The sequence below is a fragment of the Trachinotus anak genome, unplaced genomic scaffold (genome assembly GCF_046630095.1).
Source record: "Trachinotus anak isolate AG129_WGS33_773 ecotype Australia unplaced genomic scaffold, CSIRO_AGI_Tana_v1 ptg000032l, whole genome shotgun sequence".
Lineage (NCBI taxonomy): Eukaryota > Metazoa > Chordata > Actinopteri > Carangiformes > Carangidae > Trachinotus > Trachinotus anak.
Window position 1 is genome coordinate 2,835,397 of NW_027273883.1, and position 13,145 is coordinate 2,848,541.

The following is a 13,145-nucleotide window of genomic DNA, read 5'->3' on the forward strand; positions in this document are numbered from 1 at the left end:
ACTGTTTTAAGCTTTGGTCAGATAAAAAGAATATCAGTGTTGATAAATTTATATGTATATTTATCTCTATGACTTTTTTCAGGGCAGTCTGGTGTATTGCTTTATTTACAACTGTTTTATTTGCTGTGATATAACTATCGACTCATTCCATATTTGTGATGTGAATGTCATGTCAAAATAGATTTGATGGACAAGCAATGCTACAATGTTGTGTTTACATTTCTTCACACAGTGTGGGTGTTTCATACACCAACAGAGACAATGAAACAACCACAGCACTTGCTAATTGTTTTTAATTTCAGAGGCTCATAACACATAAGGGAAGAGCACAAGAGAGCAAGACAATCAAGAGGGTTTCAAATTTACATCTTAGTAGCCGTAACCACTGGGGGGTCTGGGGCACGATGTAGTACTCTTTACGTACTCCACCATCATTTTAGACTTGTGGCTTATGCAGAATGACTGGCCAGTCATGTTGAACTATAAAAAAAAAAAAAACAAAGTGCTCATCATTATTCATTTTGGCCTTATTCACAAGTAAACATATTATTATCACATAGGAATAAATAGCAGGCATGGTTAAAATCAGTGTATATATCATATACAGAAACCAGAACTTTGGTCTGTCTCAAAGTAAGAAAACCTTCAGTAAATCAATCACATTGAGATTTGTAATAACACGAATAGCTATAAATATTTGGGAACAGCTTTAGAACAAAAGTATGTGTAGTGTGTCTTGACAAGGGTGGCACATATACACTCACCAGCCACTTTATTAGGTACAGAGGTTACTTCCACAGTGTACCCACCAGAAGATAGGTACACTGTGGAAGTAATAAGGTCATAAAGGGATGGACATGGTCAGCAACAATACTCAGGTAGGCTGTGGCGTTCAAACGATGCTCAGTTGGTACTAAGTGTGCCAAGAAAATATCCCCCACACCATTACACCACCACCACCAGCCTGAACCGTTGATGCAAGGCAGGATGGATCCATGCTTTCATGTTGATGATACCAAATTCTGACCCTATCATGTTGTAGCAGAAATCAAGACTCATGAGACCAGGCGACATTTTTCCAAACTTCTATTGTTCAATTTAGATGAGCCTGTTTGAACTGTAGCCTCAAATGCTGTTGCTACTGAATTGATTATGCTGTAGTGCAAGGGTGAAAAGGCAAGGCAGTGGCAAAAATAGTGTTGAATCAGACACATACCTGCAGTGATACCTTCTCTCCGTAACGCACATAAGTAGCAAGGTGTTCACAGTTGTTATGGAGAACCAAGTATAGTTGACAATTTCCATGCCTTTCTTTGATGCGTTCTTCTATTTTTTCATCAGTGTCTTTCTTGTATTCCTTTCCTTTGCCATCCTTGTACCCATCAAGGTAATTGTTCACCTCAGGCTTATCATTCTTGTAGAGTGTATCGAAAATACAGGTTGGCTCTACAGATGGACTTTCTATGAGCAAGAGAATAAACTGTTAGAGTTCCTTTATGAAAACATGAACTATAAATGTAAACTTCTTTATTTGCCCTTTTTTAAAAAACAGAACCAGGAGTGTTAGCAGCTCTGTGATGTTGTAAGCCAAATGCAGCATACTAAATTGTTCTCTGTGACAAAGCTAACATGCACAATTTTCTGTGGAGGCTGCTGGGAATAATGTTAGTTATGCAGGTATTTAGACATAAACCAAAGTATTGGACAAATTAAAATTAAAATCACTCTTGCCACTTCCATCTTTTCTATGGAACTGATTATCTGTATCCAAAATATAACTGGGAATTTCCTGCCTCCCAGTAGGCACCTCCACCCTGCAACTTTATTCAAACAACACAGACATGCCAACTTCTGATAATCTACTCAACTGCTGGGTGTTTCAGTGTGAAGGATTGTCATTATTCCAAGTTGTGGAGGTAGCTGGTACCTCTGAGCAAAGCGTGACAAAAGCAAATCAGTAAATGTGTACCACATCATATGTGTACTATGCAGTATGTTTAAGTTTCCCAAATTTCTAATGGGATTTTTCAGTGCAATGTTGTTGGTGATGGTTTCAGAGCTGTAGTTTGGTAGTTTAGTGTTTAGTTATTCTTAGTAAGAAATAATAATGTAATTTATAAGTACACATACTTAAGCGATGAAATATGTTTTGCCCAGGTTGTTTGCCAGGAATCTCTCTGTCACCTACATAAACAGCAAAATGCTTGAGGACAACTGGTCCCTCACACGTAGTTGGGAAAGAAATGATATCACCGAACTTCATCTGGGAATGGAAGAAATTGAAACAGAGGAGTAATAAATACTGAAACACCACAATCAAACTGAAAACCGAAAACAATGTGAATAAAATAATGATAATAAACATACATTGGTAGAATAAATGAATTAAATAAAGTGAAACAAACTTCTTTTCCATTAATGTCACGGTCAACTGTGATCGCCAGATGAAGGATCATAGCCACCAAGATCAAGTTCCTCATACTTCCAGCCGTCAACTGTAATGAACATGCAACAGTGAATTTTGTAATATTATTTGTATAGGACATTATCATTCACAGAGGTCATTCACTGTGCTCACATTAATAAAAGAAGCATGAAAAGTATGAAAAAAGTGAGATATTATGAAACTACTCTTTGAATAAATCATTAGTCAATCATTAGTTTAATCATTAGATTTTAAAGAGATGCCATGCACCAGGTAGCAAATATTCTAGATAAGAGCTACAGGTAAAATAAAGTAAACATTAAAGACTCAAAATGTTTAGATGCCAAGCAGAATGTAAGAATTCAAGCAATGAGACTGAGGAAAAAGACAATGTAGACAGAAAGATAAATTCATTACTTACCATGATGTTTATAGAAGGAGAAAAAGCTTCAATCAAGCTTCTTGGCACCCTAGAACTTCACACACACACACACACACACACACACACATACACATAAAGGAACAAAAAAAAAAAAAACACTGATGTCTGGCTTGCTGGCATAATCCATATAAAAGTAAATGGGCACTAAAGGGTTATTTCCCTGCGCATTATTGTTTTGACCCTGTGGGCACCTGTAGGGACCAGTGAGCGTGGATCATTATGAGACTTCTAACCTTGGTCTTATGATACATCCATGAGAGAGAGGAAGAGAGGATTGGCACGGAAGTAACCTGTGTGAAAAACGTGGAGCTATCCCTGATAGGAAGTAACAAAACTGGAGAAAGGGTTGCAGAAATGATGCGGAGAGTCTGTTAACAAGTGTTGCCTCTCTGGAAACTCCGGGGAGTGAATTCACGATGCTAATTAAGATAATAATGTCGCGATCTGCGAGCTGGATGCTGTCCATCAGACTTGAATGAAATGAAAAAAATAACAAAAACAGTCGGAGTAATTTGTAAAATAATGTGTGTTTGGAAAAATACTGTGTTCATATGTTCAGATGTGTTTATTTGTTAATTCATTGTGTGTTACAAGCACTGTTAAAAAATCTTTATGGGTTAATTCATTACTCATCTCTAGTATAATTATTACAATTTTATGGCAAAAGAGAGATGTGAGGAATTCAGGTCTGAATTAAACTAAAGTGGAATAATTCATGTTTAAATAGAACACTGAACACACAAAAAGCAGAGATAGCCTCTATTTACATTCAGGTTTAAAATGGGTTAATGAAGGAATTTATGAGATCTCATTTGTACGGACAGTATTTAAATTAATTTGATTGTCCTGCACTATATGGGCAGACTGGTTTTTTTGATCCTAGATTTGAGCATGAAGAAGTTCTTTCAACTTGATGGCATGCTAGACCCAGCAAGAGCTTTCTGAGGGACTCCTGAAGTGGTGTGGCCCGCTGCTTCAGATGCACTCAGTGGATTCACGGCTGGACTTAATGGGATTCCCAGATAATGAATAACCCTCACATATTCATTTAGCCTACCTGGGTAGGAATTTGAGAAACAAGAGGACTTAAGTGAAACATAGAACATTGAGCTGATTTCAGAAGGACTAAAGGGAATTTACATAAAAGACACTTTTTTGGTTTTATGTCATTTTGTTTTCACCACATAAGGAATCTATTTTTATTTTGGGGTTTATATCTATAGTAACAGCATTAGTTGTTTTTGCCACTTCACTGAATAAATCTGCCAGCTGTTTGCAATGTTCAGTCAAAATTTTGATTCATTGTTACTCCTCAGAATCTAGTTTATTCTTTATTTTCACTACAGTTTAACCATTATTATTATTATTTTTATTATTATTATTATTATTATTATTATTTTGAAATTGAGCAAAGATCAGAATTTGAATCCAAAACAACAATCTCTCAAACAAATCCAGCTATGTTTCTTTAAACAATTTCTACTTTGTATCATTATAATAAACTGTTCACTGAAAGGTCACAAAATTCGCAGCTAGGAAATCACCTCTAAGCTTTTAACCTATGCCTGTTATAAAACTGTATTTTACTGATTTTAGAAATCCTTAAAGAAAGTCAAGGAAGTTGCCTCAAAACTCTTACCTTCTTCAGTGAGATGGTGGAAGCCTAGTTGAAGCAGAGGAAGGCATTTCCTTATATACAATCCAGAACAATACAACTGATGATATTCCATCTATGTCCAACCCATACATACCATGGCTGTTTCCCAGACTCATCTGAATGCTTCAACCTACAGTTGGAGGATAACACTCAACAACGCTTTCATTTGCTTTTTTGCATTTTTTATGACCAATAAATTCCCATTAATACAGTTTACAGCCAATAGTTGCCCAGTAAACTTTACTGGTTACCATTTTCTGGTCATAAGCCAGTTCCTTAGAGGGAAAGCAAAATTTGGTTAATACCGTGCATCGTATTTGATGCATTCTGCATGGTTTATGCTTTTGGGACACTTTTATGCTTCTGACCTGATAAGTCTTGAGTTTTTGGAAGAGCATGCTATCAGCACCTAATGTTGAAGCAAGTAGAAGTCTGAGGAATTAAACCCTGTGTATCACTGTGAATTTACTCTACTGTTCAATAGCAGAACACTTGTTTAGCACACACTTAAAACTACCCTGAACAGAAATATAGATGCTATAAATAAAACACTCTCATTTTTACTCCCATTTTTCATGAGTTGAAATTAAAGATATGAAACGTTCTCTAACCTCACAAAAGACATCTTTCTTCAGATTCTCACAAATGTGTTTAGGTCATAGTAAGTGAGCACTTCTCATTTGCAAAGATTGCAACAGGTGTCTGCATCAAGATGCTGGTTACACAGCATGATTATTGCACAGATAATGCCTCAGGCTGATCACAATAAAAGTCCTATTTAAAATGTGCAGTTTTATTTGGATAAAACATTTATTAGGTACTGAACTGCACGACTTGAGAAACAGATGTGTATTTTATTTTATTTTTTGGGGGGCGAGGGTCATGGATCAAGAAGCAAGTCAGTATCTGGTGTGACCACCATTTGAATTCTGGACAACTCCTCTTCAATGGCTGTGCAAAGTTTCTGTATATTTGCAGGAACTGGAACATGCTGTTGCCTCTCAAACATGCTCAGTTGTTATGCTCATAGATAAGCTCAACATATCTGGTGACTATGCAGGCCATGCAAGAACTGGGGTGGTTTTAAATTCAAGGAATCATGAACATCATGCTGCAACATGAATCGATAGCCTTAGATGAATGGCACAACAATGGCCTCTTGTCACAGTAAATCTCTGTGTGTATCTTTTGTGTTTATAGAAAAAGTCTTATATACCCATAGAAAATAGGAGTAAAAGCAAAAGTGTTATATTTTATGTGTTTGCTCAGTATATAAAGAGACCTTCTTTTGAGCTTGCACTGACAGTCTGCTTCATTCTGCTCACAGTACAAGATGATGTGGATCCTCATGGCCTGCCAGTGGTCACAGTAAGGATGAAGTGCTAATCAGGGTGAGGGTGCAGCATGAGGCAGGCTCTAGATGCAATCTTGCAAAAACCCAAATGTGATGTTACCCTTCCAAAGGCAAGTGTAATGATTAACTGCAACGTCTGACAGAAAGACTTTCAAAGGTCCATTATGAGTGATTTGAATATTCTCACTCTAAATCTCTTTCAGTGTGGAGGCCATTGTGTTAAAAACAAATGTACCTTTCAGCACACAGTTGTTAAAGATATTTTCTCTAACTGACAGGGGTCATTGCATTGGAAATGCAAAAGCCTTGTACTCCACTATCCAAAAGCTGATGCATAACAGTCAAAGCACTGCTCAAATAAAGTTCCAGCTAAACCTCCCTTTGGATTCAAATTGTATTCTATGGGACTGTAAACTGCATCTGCAAGGTTTTTATCCAACATCCTGAAATGTTCTTTTAAAATGAAGTGAAATGGAGCAACCTTCACACAGTCTTGCAGTACACAAGTGCTTGAACCTTGAAATAAGTGACAATGTCTTGGAAAAACTGAAAAATTTAACAATGTCTGTAGACACTGCTGCTGGGGACAGGGACGTCTGGACTACTTTGCTTGACCTGCTGCCACCATGACCTGACCTCAGATAAGCAGAGGAAAATGGATGGACAGTGGTTGAACATGATGAACATAAGAATGAACTTAAAACTTAGAACTTATAAAGTCTTTATTGTCCCAAAGGGCAATTTGGTTTGCAACAGTAGTGAATACAACCAGTGCACGTCATAAATAAAGTCATACAATAAATAGAAACATAAAAGCATCTAGATTAATCATAATAAATGAGAGTAAGATATGAAACACCAAGAGTCCATCAGTATTTGTTAATTGCAGTGACAACTAAGCCAACAGCCTGTTTACAAACCCAACAACTTATGGGACAAATGATCTCAAATATCTGTTTGATTTAGCCCTTCTAGGGAAAGTATACCTTCTTCCTGATGGCAGGAGTTGAAAGTCTGCATGGAGAGGGTGTTGGGGATCTGCCAGAATTACCTTTATCTGAGTGGATCTGACTTGATAAACATGACCAAGTTCAATCAAGTTAGTATCAATGATCTTTTGGCAAAGTTTCACAATATATCCCAGCCTGATTTTGTTAGCCACGCTGAGGATCCCAAACCAGTGGGTCATTGAAAAAGTTAAAACTGACTCAACAAAGGATGAGTAAAACATTTTTAAGAGTGATCTGTCAAGTGAAGTCAGTGTTGGCCTCAAACGTCATGTTATCATCCAGAATAGTGCCCAAGTACTTAACCGGCCCACTGTCTCTATAGCTATACCATTAATAAACAACAGTGCATCAATTTCATCAATCTGAATCTGACTACCCTATGAAATGACCCTAAATTTGACCAGTACATCAGTAAAATCATGTGAATCAAATCTCACATAAAATTGGTTTGACTCCTCTGCCAGGATGGAGACTTATTAGGGTTAAACACCTCTTTTTTCTTGTCCTGTATTCCCACCAAAGATTTAATTCCCTTCCAAACACAGCGAGAATTACTATTCACTGTTCACCCTCAACCTTGTTTTTAAACTGCATTTTAGCCTGTTTTATTTCTATTTTCATCAACTTTTGAGCATCTCTTTGTTGGTTAGTGCATCCATGGAGAAAAACTACCTTCTTTCTAACTGAGGGTATTCTTAAGGGATTTACTGACCCAGGGCTTATTATCTGGGTACAATATAAATGTTTTTCTGGAGATAATCATCTGTTCACAGAAGGTAGGGACACGGTGGAAGTCAGTTGATATAGATACAAGAGTTTTTAAAAACATCCCAGTTAGAACTATGAAAATGGCAGTTCAGTTCACAAATGGCATCCTCTGTCCACACAGCAATGTCTTTGCATTCCACTTCCCCTTTTTTAACAGCCGGTTGATAGACCAGGGGTAAAAAGATGGTTATGGTTATGGTCAGAGGAACCTAGTTGTGCCATTGCATAAGATTTGTATGCTCCCTTTATGTTGCCATATCACTTGTCCAACACTTCATCATATCTCTTTGGGTAATTCACATACTGGTAAAGGTGACCAAGGAGCTTTCTAAGACTATAAGTGTTTAAAATCACTGAGAATATAATGTGGGGCATCAGGGAAAATGCTTTGCAAATGGTGCACAAGTTTAATGATGGTGGATGCTGCATCTGTCATGTTGGCTTTAGGATGAAAACCATGGTCATAAACACTTGTGGAATTTTTCGTGGCGAGTAGAAGGGATGCAGTGAAATAGAAAAACCTCAATGTGAGAGCTGCAAGTAGACTGCCTTACTATGACTATGAAGTCTTGCATCAGCGGGTGTTAACATACAAGCACATGCCCCTTCCCTTTGCTTTGCTGGTCAGCTGTGCATTACGGTCAAGCTGGCCAAAGCCTTAAATAACGCAATCTTGGCTTTGGTCACCATTCAATTCAATTCAATTCAGTTTTATTTGTATAGCGCCAAATCATAATATGCATTATCTCAAGGCACTTTACAGGGTAAGGCCGAGACCTTACTTTGTTATAGAGAAAAACCCAGCAGAGAGCAAGCGCTTGGTGACAGGGGGGAGGAAAAACTCCCTTTTAACAGGAAGAAACCTCCAACAGAACTGGACTCAGGGTGGGCCGCCATTTGCCTGGACTGGTTGGGTTAAAGAGCGGATGGGGGTGGGGGAGAGAGACCAGGAACAGCTGTATAGGTAATGGTGTCACGATCTTTAAGCCAAGGCTCAGTCAATGCAATCACACATGCGTTCTTTTACTCCGTTATATACTTCATCTTCCCCTGAAGTTCGTTGACTTAATTTCTCAGTGAATACGTGTTTTTGAGCATGATGGAGGAAAGTGGCAAGCAGAGCAACCCGAGTTTGCTTAGCCTCAGTGCCACACTTCTCTGTCCACGCTTGCTCACTTGCTCCACTGCCTGCTGCTCTCTGCCGCCCACTGTGTGTTCTCTCTGCTGCCCTCCTTCTCTCCCATCATGCCTTCTCACTTGTGCCGCTGTCCGTCACTCCGAATGAGTAACTCCACGTTTACAGACCTCTGGTGGAATGCCATTGGGTAAAGTCCCAGCAACTGAATTGCAGCATTTAATGGCTATATTTGATTCTGTGAAACCGTTGCTTTGTTGAAAGTTCATGATAGTCCCAAGAGCGACTAAGCTCATAAGCAAGGCACTCATAAAATCCATGATGACTCCACATTGTTAAAGATGTTCAGGAGAAACACCATTCACACAACAGATGGATGAAAACCTCATAAAAAGACCAAAAGGAAACAGATCAAACATACACAAATACTGCTGCGCAATGTTCAATGTATATTAGTAAAATGTTAGAAAAATAGGCTACTCTATCAAAATAAAATGTAACCATAAAACTGATTAAAGGGTGAGTTAACATTTTAAGTGTGTGTGAAAACAGCTCTGACATGCCCATAGGTGGGCCTAGATTGCAACAGTTTTGGGTTACTGAGTCATCTCCATGTCAGCTCTGAAGAGATCCCTTCTTAACAAGATTCCAATGTACATAAGTGATGTGGAACAAAATTCACAGAAAACTGTGTTTAGACGCTGATACACTGCTCAGATAAAGCTGAAGCTGTGCATTATATCTGCAGGTTTCAGGCAGCAGGGGAGTGTGAATGAATTTTTTGTTTTTTTTTATTGTTCCCCAACCCTACAACAAAACACTGATTGGAATGCTAGCAAATTCAGTAATAAAATGAATGCAGCTTTGGGAGAAACGCACTGACTTGATCATGTCAGTCTGCTGTAACGTAAATTTTTTCATTGCCAGTATGGTGACTAAAAACTGTTGCATACAACTGATATATGGGAAGGTTGCTACAGATTTAAGAAAAGAAAAATGTAAAACTATCCTCTATGGACTTTTGATTTAACTTGTATATTTTGTAGTTTTTATGGAGTTTTGGTGGGTTTTTAAACTACAGCTAATCTACTTAACTGCTGTTAAAAATGCACAAAGCAGGTTATGAAAACTGCAGCAGAACAGCACATTTTGTGTATATGGAAATGTAGAAATTTAAATTTTTCCTGTGTGGGCAGATAAAACGATGAAACTTGGGTGTTGTTAAACTACACCACCAAGTAAACCTAACCAAGCCAAACCAAGTTAATATAGGCCCTGTTGAGACCTGGTATTAGAAATAGTGAAACTGTGAGAAACTTATGAAATTGTCAAATGACCTTAATCTGTGCTAAGCTCTGAAACAAGTGATCTTGCTGGAGGTCACGGTGCCCTGAGAGGAGTGGATGGAGAAGGTGGTTGGGAGGAAGAAGGGGTAATACACAGAACTCATGAAAGAATGCCACAGACCGCCACCCCTGTCTGTGTCATTCCTCAATATGCTCGAGTACAGTGCATGCCCATAGAAGTGGGAGGGGCTCTGCAGGGAAATCGCTTTGCATAGCCTACAGTCTCCTGAGCATCACTAGGGCATGCAAAAGACAAGTCATCAGTGAAGCTTCAGAGGCTGCAGAAAAGGCCGAAGGTGGCTGTGGATCACAAGGGACAAGCGGTGGTCTAGTGCTTCTTGGACACAGGCTGGGAACTTATCACTCCCGATTAGGTAGCCTGGGAGACGGGGTCAGAAGTTTAAACCCTCAATAACCCAGGGTACTCACTGATGATGTTTCCAAGTGCATGGCTGGATGTATGTAATTGCTGTAAAATATTTTCAGTTCATTATGAAATTATGTTGGGACTAATTAAGTGTCATTCCAGGTTAATGACCCTGAAGTGGGAGTCCCATCTATCTTCAACAGCCTGCTCTGTGCATGGACTTTGTTGATATATAATACATTACCAGGCTTCCACCTTTGCTCCTGTCATAATTACTATGACCACTAGATGTCACCTGTAACAAAATGGAACTTTGGGTCATAATAATCTGCTGCACAGATGATCTAATGGCTCCTTTGAAGTTAACCAGTACATTGGGATTGGGAGCCACAACAGTATGAGTGAAGTGTGAGTTTGTTTGGGTTCATGTATTCATCACCAGCTCAGCCCGTCTGAGAGAGCGTGTAGGGTCTCTCTGCTACCATCTAGTGGTGGCATGGTAGACTTGTTAGTACAATAAACAAATATCATGACACTACAGCTTGTGTTTCTGAGGAGTTACTGCATAAATAGCTGCTGTTATATAATTTAAGATGCTTCATATTGAGTTTATGTAGACTGCACTGTGTGCTGACGGTCTGAGGGCTGCTTTTAATCTTAAATGTTTCTATGTGTGTTAATGAACAGAAAGTCTCTCCTGTCTGGCTCTGTGACCCTGTCACACGTCAGAACTGCAGTTTGAGTCAAGCTGTGCATTAAGATGTAGCTGTAATCAGTTTCACCTCCCTGTCTGCTGGAAATTTTTATCTTTTTAGACATTTTTAGAGTGAAACATTGGTATGCCCAGTGTCTCGGAGGACAGCCTTCAAATGCTGATGTTTCTCTTTATGAGTCTTAGAGGGATAAAGAAGAAACCTGTATCTTAGTATTTGGTATCTAACGCCTTCAACTGAAAACTGGGTCTAGCAGTTATTCTAATGGTTGCAATATATACTACAATCTATAGTAACAAATCTACCCTGCCACAACTACATGGTAGCAGAGAGACACTACACACTGAAGGAGTTTCTCCATCCCAGTGTATTGTGTAATAATAATCATAATAATAATAATAATAACCACAAAGGTTTTACAAACTCTGCTGCTCTAATTTCTACAATAGCAACACAATCAACTAAAGATAATGACAAGGTCGCAAAGATATCATTGACCAGAAATACAGAGGTGAGAATTATGGTGATAGGTGATGTGGTGTTTTGAACTGTGGTGTTTTTAGATAGACTTGGGGAGATAAAGACAGATTTACTTCTTTGTAGCTTTTCACTTTAAGTGCTACAAATTGGGTTAGGGTTAGGGCAGACATCTTGCATATGTGTCATTAAAAAAAAGTTTGAAGACATTACTGAGCAGTCTGGGAAATCAGGATAACATCTTTATTGAGAGGATGCCCTCTGGACAAAAGAAATAAAATTGTGGAATTGGTTCATCAGCGGTGCCTCTTTTAGCAACATTACAAAGTGATTCAAGTTACAACCAAAACCTTTACATCTTTAACATAATGAACAACGTTTCTATGTAAGTGTTGTCAAGAAATGTTTATTGATTAACCATAAAATGGCACATTTTCACTTTCTGCTCTGCTTTTCAAACTCATCTACCATTTGTTTGCAAGCCATACTCAGTGTACCAAGCAGAATGAAAAACTCTGCGAAGTTCATTTTGCTATCCCCGTCTGCATCCAGTTCAGCCATAAGCTTGTCAACCACTTCATCCTCGCTCTAAAAGAGAAGAATCATTATGTAAATCAAACCAAACAGAAATTTGTTTCACCAGATTGAATCCTGATGGCCATATAACATTGTTGCCTGGGCAACTGCATTACCGTAATGCTTATGTGATAAAATCCAAGTCAGGTGACTCATGGGGAACCAGAAGATTAACTTGCTTTGTTATGAGGGACCTTTGTTTCTGTGGGGAGGGGTCAGTCTGCAGACTGTGAGAGAGGGACTTAATGCCAAGAGGCAAAGTGTAAAGTATTGCATGTTGCAGACAGATTTGGATAAGAGGAGAAGGTTCTGCCCATCAGCCTGCCACCCACTTTCAGCAGTGGCGGCTACAGTCAGGTAAGATAATAATCAAGCAATGTCACATGAGAGGGAGTGATGCTGTACTGAATATTTGCACAGCTGTGATTCCGTTATAGGTTATATATAAATTATGATTTGTTTGTTTATTTCATTCTACATTTGGCTACACCAGTGCAAATAGTTCTGCATCTGGACTGGTACTGGACTTTTGCTAAGCAACACAGTCCCAGCGCCGTTGTACTCTATATCATCACTCATAGAATGCTTCTCGTCCAATCAAATCACTTGGTCGGAACTAACTGCTACATAATCCAACATGAACATGCTGCATTTCCTGGGTATATTCAGTGCCTAAAGGATGAATCACCTGAAATGGAAGCTTCTTGTGTGTTTGAATCTGAGTGGCCAATTGACAAGTGGCCATTTTTATTTCAGAAAACATGGCTTCACCTGACTAATGCTTAGTAGGCATTGTTGCTTCTGTTGACCTCAGAGGGGAAAAAGTCTTGTGATGCTCTATACTTAATGTCAATGAAGCTCATGAAAAGACCCAA

The 13,145-nt window shown here is 38.7% G+C and overlaps 1 long non-coding RNA gene across 2 annotated transcripts; it reads right to left on the reverse strand.

Moving 5' to 3' along the window:
• Nucleotides 1–277: 277 nt before the first annotated feature.
• Nucleotides 278–4,537, reverse strand: LOC139612766 (uncharacterized). Of its 2 annotated transcripts, none has more exons than XR_011686636.1 (6): nucleotides 4,507–4,537; nucleotides 2,847–2,901; nucleotides 2,406–2,495; nucleotides 2,131–2,263; nucleotides 1,217–1,461; nucleotides 278–480 (listed from the first exon to the last, which is right to left on the reverse strand). It is a non-coding gene; the product is annotated as an uncharacterized lncRNA (long non-coding RNA). The 2 variants fall into 2 exon arrangements; XR_011686635.1 differs by lacking the exon at nucleotides 4,507–4,537 and adding an exon at nucleotides 3,101–4,127.
• Nucleotides 4,538–13,145: the final 8,608 nt, after the last annotated feature.